The 10,536-nt window shown below is 36.1% G+C and overlaps 2 pseudogenes; both read right to left on the bottom strand.

Annotated features, from left to right (window-relative positions):
- Positions 1-3,937: 3,937 nt before the first annotated feature.
- On the bottom strand, positions 3,938-8,442 carry LOC107741832 (uncharacterized; annotated as a pseudogene).
- Positions 8,443-8,713: 271 nt separating this feature from the next.
- On the bottom strand, positions 8,714-10,253 carry LOC107741830 (uncharacterized; annotated as a pseudogene).
- Positions 10,254-10,536: the final 283 nt, after the last annotated feature.

The raw sequence follows: 10,536 nt of genomic DNA, 5'->3' as shown, positions 1-10,536 counted from the left end.
ACTGTAAGGGTAGGTTTAGGGTTGGGGTAGGTGTAGACGTTAATAAATCATAATTTTACAGGTAGCGTTTTTCGTTGTCGAATTGTACTACCCACTGTTTTAATGGGAGGTAGCAAAATCTGACAGGGTAGCACAAATCGACGGAACACCGGCCCGTCCAACAGGCGGTCGCCTAGGGCCCCGCCTTAAGGGGAGGGCCCCGCGGCCGCGAGGTTGTCAATTAAATTTCAAGGTGTGTTTGTCTTGAAGCGGCGCGTGCGGTGCAGACAGGTCGGTGTTTGACATCGAAGCACCGAGAGCTATATACTAATGGACAGCTCTGCATGCTTTCCTATCCTATTGCAGTACTTTGATGTCAAACACTTATCGATCTGCAGCGCCCCTTTAAGTCAACACACATACAGATGACGCACCAGATACAACACACATACAGATGACGTACAGTGCGTTTAAAAACATTGAATGACGTTTTTGCTCTAAATTCATTTAATAACATCAGTCAAGTGTGTCTGAAATAACATCCTTTTGTGATCTGACCTGGTTTCATATCACAGAATGAGGCAAAATCATTTTATAATATTCTATACAGTGATAAAGGCTATGTCGATTAGCATTGCATAATAAATATATATTATGCATATAAAAAATACCCGTGATGGCTTGAAGAACAGAGATACACCATTTAGTCACAATCGTGTGTTTATTGTCTTCATTCTTCATCAGTTAAAACGTCCTATCAGGGATAGCATGCCTTTGTCCATATTAAGGATTTCCTCCAACTTTATTTTTGTGAGTATTTCATTTTATGATTTTTTCATTTATGGTTTTACTGCACGAGGGTGCCCTCCGGCTACCAGTATGAATGAAGCAGTTACAGCTAATCACTACAACTTATTTTGGGTAAAAATAGGAAAAATAATACTTCTAAGTTTTTCTCCAGTGTAGAGGAGTTTTCTCTCTGTCTCTCTCAGTAGATGCATACAATTTACTGACAAAAATTAAGAAATTACTGTTAATGATGTTTAATCATAATCATTTATAATAAATCCTTAGACCTTTCTAAACAATTATAAACCTCCTGCGTGTTAACTGGTCACGCTGCAGTTTTCTGTAAACTATATTAATAATAATCATTATCAATAATTATTACTTTGTTTAATGATTTATTTAGTTATAACTATAATCAGAATTATTAGTAGTCATATTGATATACAAAAATTATAAAAACATTTTTTTTGGGGGCCAAATTGTGCAGATCTACAAACAGGCACAGCAAACTTAGTGTTCTTTATCATTTCTGGCAAATAAAGAAAGTTTATCTGAAAACTTTTCTAGTTCCAGTTCAGATTTTGTGTGCAGATTTTGTTGGTTCAGATTTTGGAATTGAAATGAAAGAATGATAAAGAGATTAAAGTGAAATTGTAATACAAATGGAATCCAAACAGTATCTTTATGGAGCCGGAAAAAATAGGATGTTCTGACAGGAAAGGAATTTATGATTGTTTGGGAAAGTGTTTTTGTGTGGGTCCATTGAAACTGTTCAAAACTATGTACTTTAAACTTTAAATTGTGAAATGTGGTATGATTACTTACGGAAGCCCTGAACCGCATGGTGGGGAAAAAAAGAAAGAAAACTTATGGTGGTGTAAAAAATAAAAAATAAAACATCGTTATTTCGATATAACAATTAAGTCGTTATTTCGACATAAGTCTCATTATGTTAAGGTTTGTATTAATTTCAATATAAGCCACTAGAGGGCAGAGTATTATTTCGACATATTAAGTCGTTATTTCGACATAAGTCGTTATTTTGACATAAGTCTCATTATGTTAAGGTTGTATTAATTTCAATATAAGCCACTAGAGGGCAGAATAAGATGAAAGAACGCATTGTAGTTATGTTGACCTACTGGTAAGCACTTTTACAAGTTGGTGCTCCAAAATCCCAGAAGTTTATCATGGGAATTTGCATTAATTCCAGGCTAATATTTATTGAGGTGAAATTTATGTAGCCCGTAAATGCAACATATTACGGTAAAAGGTTGTCATAATACACTGTAGGCGTTTATTCTGTAGTTTTCATAACAGTGATATTCTACTAATTCAAACTTTTCTAAAAATCAGATACGTTCGTTAAACAATACGGCAGTTTTTCTATGTTACAATTTAAAAACTATTTAGAGTTTGTTACCAGTTAGAAAATAAAATTAAAAATCCTGAGTTCTCACCATGATCTAAAACAAAAAGTATCCTTCTGGATACGTTCGTTAAAACACCAGCATAAGATACTTCAAAATCTATGTTGTAGTCTATCATTACAATTTAGAAAAGCTAGCGTTTTGTCACAATGGTAGAAAAGTTAAACAAAAGAAAAGAACCGTGTATCTTACGGTGATCTAAAAGAAAGTTCATCAAAGGTCGTTAAAACACCAGCGTAAGATACTTGTCAAAATCTATGTTGTACTCTACCATTAGCTACAATTTTAAAAAGCTAGACCTTGTTACTGACAGAAAGTTAAACAAAAGAAAAAAGACCTGACCATCTTACGCTGATACATCCTCACACGCTGCTGTCAAAACTCAGAATGTTTACATCCGGTCCCACTCAAACCACACCCACTAACCGCCCCTAATAACACATCCCTAACACCGGAGACCGCAAAGATAGATTTAAATGTATGTTTAAAGAATTAAACAAAGTAATGTTTTTTAATAAATCGACTTCATTTCTTAATTGATGAAAACATTCTACCGGTTTTTAACATTAGACCAGCATTTTTTACTTTAAAAATTAGGTTAGCCTATACAAGTTTTCCTTCTAAACAAATGCCGCCACAGGAAAAATGTTGTTTGTTTTTTATTTTATTTTAGTTTAGTTATTCACACTTAATTTAGTAATTCTTTGGTTTTTGTCGAGCTTAAGACTTCTGGCTTGCTATATAACCCAGACTCTTTTTTTTTTCACTTTAAAATTAGGTTACACAAGTTTTCTTCTAGAAAACATTCTACCTGTTTTTAACATTAGACCAGCATTTTTTACTTTAAAAATTAGGTTAGCCTATACAAGTTTTCCTTCTAAACAAATGCCGCCACAGGAAAAATGTTGTTTGTTTTTTATTTTATTTTAGTTTAGTTATTCACACTTAATTTAGTAATTCCTTTATTTACTCGTTGGTTTTTGTCGAGTTTAAGACTTCTGGCTTGCTATATAACCCAGACTTTTTTTTTTTTTTTCACTTTAAAATTAGGTTACACAAGTTTACTTCTAAACAACCACCTCAAAGCCACAGGATAATTAATTTTTTTTTGTTTTATTTTATTTAGTTATTCACACTTAATTTAGTAGCCTAATTCCTTTAATCTGTCTTTTATTTTTGTCAATCTTAATTTCTAGCATGCTATATCAGTTAAAACACGCACGCGTACGTAAATATCTAACTGGAATGAAAGGTAATGTTTTGGGGAGCCTCTTTGATTTTCTTGCAGTAAGACTTGTGGCGTGTTAGCTATCAGTTGAAACAGACATACAAAACGTCTAAACTTTTACAACATTAGACGAAATGCTAAATATCGCGGCTCATGCACCGCAATGAAACGAGAGAAGGTTTGAAGATGGCGCGCAGAATTTGTGACGCTGTGCTATAGGCTGACCTATCAGTTAAAACACATGCATGTAGCCTACAAATATTTAGGCTAACTGGAATGAAAGCAAATGTTTTTTGTAACTTCTTGAACATTTAATATTTGAACAGAAAACATTTAACACTAATTAGGTGCAAAGGAACGTACTTACATTCAATTTTAAGTGACATTCAACTTCATATTACATATTACTCACATTACATATAACTTCTTGAACATTTACTATTCGAAAATAAAACAATGTCTTCATTGGATGAAGCAAACAATCGGAGCCTGAACTTATAGTACAGACAGCTCATTCCATTAGTTTACGCTTGAGGCTTTGGACCTTCTTCAGCAGTTTTGCTCCGTCAAGTTCCAAAAAAAGTTTCTGGAACACTTCAAAGGTGTACTTCAGGTTTTTGGGATACTCAAGGTTGAGGGCATAGATCAATCCCATCAGCAGTATGCACGCTGTGATTCTGTTTCCACAACCGTTCAGCACTTTGGTGCCCTCTATAACAATACACACATCTGCTGGGTCCTCCTCAACTGTGGGATTGTGAATCACCACCAACTTCATTATTTCATTTGTGTGGACTTCAAGTTCATCCTCCTGTTAAAAATGTAAAAAAAAAGCAAATACATTTGTATGTCAGTTCAAGCAAATTAGCATGCTGTTCGATTACAGTTCTTTTCTTGGTTCATGCCAATTGTTTGAACACAAGCAGGATTTCTGTATTAATCAGCACTTCAATATAAACAGGTAACACATAAAAATCAAAAACCAAATTCTTCACCCCAGTATCCCATAATGAAACAATTATAAATTTAACCCCTTGCTGTGGATGGAAATAGCTTGTCATGCTATTAAGTAGATTTTTACGCTGGAACAGATCACCCCCTTCAGGAAAGAAATGTCACCAAAGAACAAAGGAATAACAGAGCTGCCACTACCTGACAATATGGGTGAACCCTTCAAATTTTCACAATTAAATGTCCCCCATCTGTACCTTTCATTCATTTCTGGCATGTATATGGAGCTAAAACCAATGAACCATCAATATCAAACATTTACTTGCCAATGTTCCCCATCAAAGGTTAAATATTTAATATTAATCAATGTACAGTTAAAAGGTAAAAAATAAATGTCAGCATCCATTGCAGCATATTTTCCTCAACTAGCTTTTCTAAACTGTTGGTAGCAGTAACATAATTCTACTTAATTCTGACGACCTCCTATTTTATAAAGGTGGGCCATGATATAATCAAATAAAAATTGAACTAAACCCTCAAAATGTAATATAAAGCATAATTAATGCTCACCCATGTAATTCTTAAAAGGTTAGTTCTCCTAAAATGAAAATTGTCATCATTTAATCACCTAGGAGAGAGAGAGTCATAGAGCCAATCAAGTGGTTGGGGATTATTAGGAGGCCATGAATTAAGACATTGGCCATAAGACATTGGTTAATTGTCAAAACACAAATTAAGATATTTTTAATGATACCTGACAGATTTCTGTCCCTCCACTGAAAGTTTATTCACACAAAACTCTTTACACGTCAAAAACTTCATAAATAACATTGTTAAATAAATCCATATGAATAAAGTGGTTTAATCCAAATCTTTTGAAGAAAAATTACCACTTTATGTGATGGACAGATTTAATTTAGGCTTTTATTTACATGAAAATAATGATCAGCAAACGATGTTTGCAGCATCCAATTTTGGCAAACGGAAGCTGAAGCATGCTTGCTTGACACGTTAGAACTAATGAGGTTCATTCTCTTGTCTCACAGCACGTTTGTGCCTCTGTAAAAACCAATGAGGTTTGTTCTTGCGTGTCAAGCAAGTAAGTCTGAGCTTCTGTTTAGGTTCGCCGATCAATGTGTATATGAGAATAAAAGTCTACATTAAACCTGTTCCATCATATAAAGTGATCATGTCTCTTCAGAATACTTGGATTAAACCACTAGATTCATATGGACTTATTTTACAATCTCTTAATGAATGTTTTAAAGCGTCAAAAGTTTTGCATGAACAGACTTTCAGTGGAAGGATAGATAGCTCTCAGGTATCATAAAAATATCTTAATTTGTGTTTCGAAAATTAACCAAAGTCGTATGGGTTTAGAACAGCATGAAGGTGAGTAAATGATGACAGAATTTACATTTTTGTGTGAACTATCCTTAAAATGTACTGCCTAACAAAAAATACATAAATAAATACTTCTTACAATACAGTACTTACAATACAATATTTTTTTAATGCACTACCCTGACTATTTATCAAAGGCTAGGTATGGTATTGGTTTATTGGCTAAATCACAGTGATCAATAAGGGAAATGAAACAATGTGTATCCATTTGAATACCTTGAAATGATGAATCATGTAATAACATACCTGACAGTCTTGGAACAGCTCTTCTTGATTTTCCCCAAGGTACTCAATGAGGCAACGGATACATGTATCCCTTTTTTTCTCAATACTGTAGAACTACAAAGACATGCATTTTAGTGACAATACAGTGACTCTGTGAGCTCAGTGCGCTGCAACTTAAGAAAACATGCAAATAGACATAAGCAAATTAAGAAAACATCATTAGTCTGACAACAAATGCTCAGTTTCAGAAAATGACAACAAAAGTGTATTCAGATGATACTAATGCTAAATGCTGGTTTGGAAACGTTTGCTGTTTGGACCAGCCAATCGAACCAAGATTGAAAGCACCCTTAGAGCTAAACTCAACAGGAAACCAGTTCTTCAGGACTGGAGTTGAAGATGTCTGCAGTAAGTGATCTTTTAATATGACAGGAACCTATGACTACTGTTGGCAGACCTATGTTTAGGAATCAATCTCACTACTCAAGGTAAGTATAGGTATCAAATTGTTAACAAAAATCAATAAAGCAATAAATACAATATAAAGTGTATACAAAAGAAATGTCACCTGTAACAATCCTAATAAAGAGCTTTTTACCTGCTGATGTCTCTGTGTGAATGATTAGAAATCCAAATTCCCACAACCACCACTGATGAAGGTAATGCCTATATGACTATCATGCAGGCTAGAGGTAACAGTGCAACTTTTTTTAACATCTAGGATATCTTAGATAATTTTACACTTTTTGGCTCTGCAAGGTACTGTGAGGTGAATGTAGCAGTGAGTTTCCTTGTAAGCAGAGTATAATATAAACAAATACAATATAAACAAATTATATAAGGACCCTAATGTCCACTGTATTTTGTCTGTATTTGCAGCACCATTCTGTAGTTTGCGGTCACTATTTTCAGTGCTTTTCTGAAATGTGTTGTCTGTATTTGTAGAATTTTATTGTGTTGTCGAATTGAAGATGCTTTCTTAATTTGCTTGTTGCTTTTGTCTATTTACATGTTTTTTTAAGTTCAGTGTGTTGTTTTTTATTTTTATTTTTTGTGAAATTGCAAAACTCTGGACTTTTGGTAGTACCTAGGATAGCAAAGTCCACTAAAACAGAAAGATACCTCATTTACAGTGTTCAGGAGAGGATGCATCTTGGTACCAAATGCTCCTCCTTTGGCATGCATCAGCTGCAGAAGACGTGGTGTGTACCTATCAAGATTCAGCATAAATGTCTCTTCCAAGGAGATTGTTGTTATACGTCGGAACTCCTCTTTGATCTAGTAAATCAGTAAAGGGACAACACAAAAATACAACAATTTTCTCAGTGATAGTCACCAATTATAAAGGTCTGAAACCCAGTAATTTAAAAAATGAGATGAACAACAGTTCTTGGTGGGAAAAAAATAAACTAACAAACATTCTTACCTGAGCCTTACTGAACAATCCTGGCCACCTCTCTCTTAAGACACTGACAGCGGGGCTGGTGGTCACAATCTCCAGTCTTCTAATTTAAAAGGTTTTTGACATTTTTTCTTCAATTACTTTTGCGTTGTTCTTTTTCTTCATTTCATCGACTAACTCAAGCCTCTCCTTTTCCAATTTTCCCCAACAGGATGCGGTTGGAGATGATTCACTTCCGCTTTCTTTGGTCTTTTCACATTTTTAGCTGGTGCTGCATCGGTCGGTAGCTTCCTCTTCAATGTGTTTACTTCTAATTCTGGATATGTATATTTTTGTGATTTCAGCTTGGCACGGAAATTGTGCATCTTGTACTTGAGGCGTTGTTGCCAGCCATACATGCCTGCAAAGGACCCAGGCTCCTTAAGGCATGGAAAATTTTCAACAAGGGCTTCAGCCACTGAGGATATTTGCATACTTGAAGGGTAGGCCGTGTAAGAAAATATAGCTTTGGCAAGGTCTTGCATTATTGCAGATTTAACACTTGCATCATGGAAATGTGTTCCAGAGGCATGAAACGACTTGTTAGCCTCTGCAAGGATAAGTTCAATGTCACGGGAAAACGTCGGCACTTGAAACGGCACTGGCCATGGAGCAGAACGACATGACTCATGGAGAAGAACGGTGTCTTGTGAACTTGACAGTTCAATGTCATCTGCAAGAGAGGTATACGCTTCACCATCATCCTCCAAGGTACTCTGTGTAGAGGACAGTCCTGATTCATCTAGTGGATGCAAGTCAAGGGTTATCAAAGGCTCCTTTCTTACCAATTTCACAGTGGCCTTGTCTTGCAGGTTGGCAGTTGAAGTTAGAGTGAAAAATTGGTTCCCAAAGTCTTTGTCCTCATAGAGTAGTCCAAATTCACCATGTACCTGGAATGTCTGAATGATTTCTGAAACAAGATCTTCCACCTTATTAGGAAATCCTGATGGAAGTGTCAACTTTCGGATATTGTTTTCTTCTATGATGACTCACATTTTCCTTGTATATGTTGTCTTCAGCTGTAGACAACAGCTGAAAAAGACAGAAAAAGATGAGATTGCATTTTTTTTTTAATTCAATAAGTATACTTGGCATGATTGATAAGGCATGAATAATTAAACTGAAGTGTAAAACCTACTCTGATATGTAAATGAAGTGTATCAGGGACACCATTCGACCATGTACTGTATTATATGCAGCCAAGGGGTATGCATCTTTCATTTCCGAAGCTTCTCAAGTGCTCATGGTACCACCCACTTAGCAACTTCAGAACAAAGACAGGACTTTCATGCACAATGATTGTTTGGAGTATTTCTCCGAAGTCAGGCAATCCTCCTGTTGATCCAAAAGGCAACAACATTCCAACACAATAGTCAGTGCGCCTAAAATGGTGACTTTGTTTGTCATGCTCACAACTGCTGCCCTGGGAAACTTCTTTACAAATGACTCCTTAATGCTGTCCTTTAGAAGAGAAAATAAAACAGAAAGATACCTCATTTACAGTGTTCAGGAGAGGATGCATCTTGGTACCAAATGCTCCTCCTTTGGCATGCATCAGCTGCAGAAGACGTGGTGTGTACCTATCAAGATTCAGCATAAATGTCTCTTCCAAGGAGATTGTTGTTATACGTCGGAACTCCTCTTTGATCTAGTAAATCAGTAAAGGGACAACACAAAAATACAACAATTTTCTCAATGATAGTCACCAATTATAAAGGTCTGAAACCCAGTAATTTAAAAAATGAGATGAACAACAGTTCTTGGTGGAAAAAAAATAAACTAACAAACATCCTTACCTGAGCCTTACTGAACAATCCTGGCCACCTCTCTCTTAAGACACTGACAGCGGGGCTGGTGGTCACAATCTCCAGTCTTCTAATTTAAAAGGTTTTTGACATTTTTTCTTCAATTACTTTTGCGTTGTTCTTTTTCTTAATTTCATCGACTAACTCAAGCCTCTCCTTTTCCAATTTTCCCCAACAGGATGCGGTTGGAGATGATTCACTTCCGCTTTCTTTGGTCTTTTCACATTTTTAGCTGGTGCTGCATCGGTCGGTAGCTTCCTCTTCAATGTGTTTACTTCTAATTCTGGATATGTATATTTTTGTGATTTCAGCTTTGCACGGAAATTGTGGATCTTGTACTTGAGGCGTTGTTGCCAGCCATACATGCCTGCAAAGGACCCAGGCTCCTTAAGGCATGGAAAATTTTCAACAAGGGCTTCAGCCACTGAGGATATTTGCATACTTGAAGGGTAGGCCGTGTAAGAAAATATAGCTTTGGCAAGGTCTTGCATTATTGCAGATTTAACACTTGCATCATGGAAATGTGTTCCAGAGGCATGAAACGACTTGTTAGCCTCTGCAAGGATAAGTTCAATGTCACGGGAAAACGTCGGCACTTGAAACGGCACTGGCCATGGAGCAGAACGACATGACTCATGGAGAAGAACGGTGTCTTGTGAACTTGACAGTTCAATGTCATCTGCAAGAGAGGTATACGCTTCACCATCATCCTCCAAGGTACTCTGTGTAGAGGACAGTCCTGATTCATCTAGTGGATGCAAGTCAAGGGTTATCAAAGGCTCCTTTCTTACCAATTTCACAGTGGCCTTGTCTTGCAGGTTGGCAGTTGAAGTTAGAGTGAAAAATTGGTTCCCAAAGTCTTTGTCCTCATAGAGTAGTCCAAATTCACCATGTACCTGGAATGTCTGAATGATTTCTGAAACAAGATCTTCCACCTTATTAGGAAATCCTGATGGAAGCGTCAACTTTCGGATATTGTTTTCTTCTATGATGACTCACATTTTCCTTGTATATGTTGTCTTCAGCTGTAGACAACAGCTGAAAAAGACAGAAAAAGATGAGATTGCATTTTTTTTTAATTCAATAAGTATACTTGGCATGATTGATAAGGCATGAATAATTAAACTGAAGTGTAAAACCTACTCTGATACGCAAATGAAGTGTTTCAGAGACACCATTCGACCATGTACTGTATTATATGTAGCCAAGGGGTATGCAGCTTTCATTTCCGAATGCTGCTGGACTTCAATCTCTCCTGTGGGTTCTACTTTGAAGCTTCTCAAG

This window comes from Sinocyclocheilus rhinocerous, unplaced genomic scaffold (assembly GCF_001515625.1).
Source record: "Sinocyclocheilus rhinocerous isolate Xijiao unplaced genomic scaffold, SAMN03320098_v1.1 scaffold3724, whole genome shotgun sequence".
NCBI classification, from domain to species: Eukaryota; Metazoa; Chordata; class Actinopteri; order Cypriniformes; family Cyprinidae; genus Sinocyclocheilus; species Sinocyclocheilus rhinocerous.
This window is presented reverse-complemented; position numbering and strand designations above follow the sequence as displayed.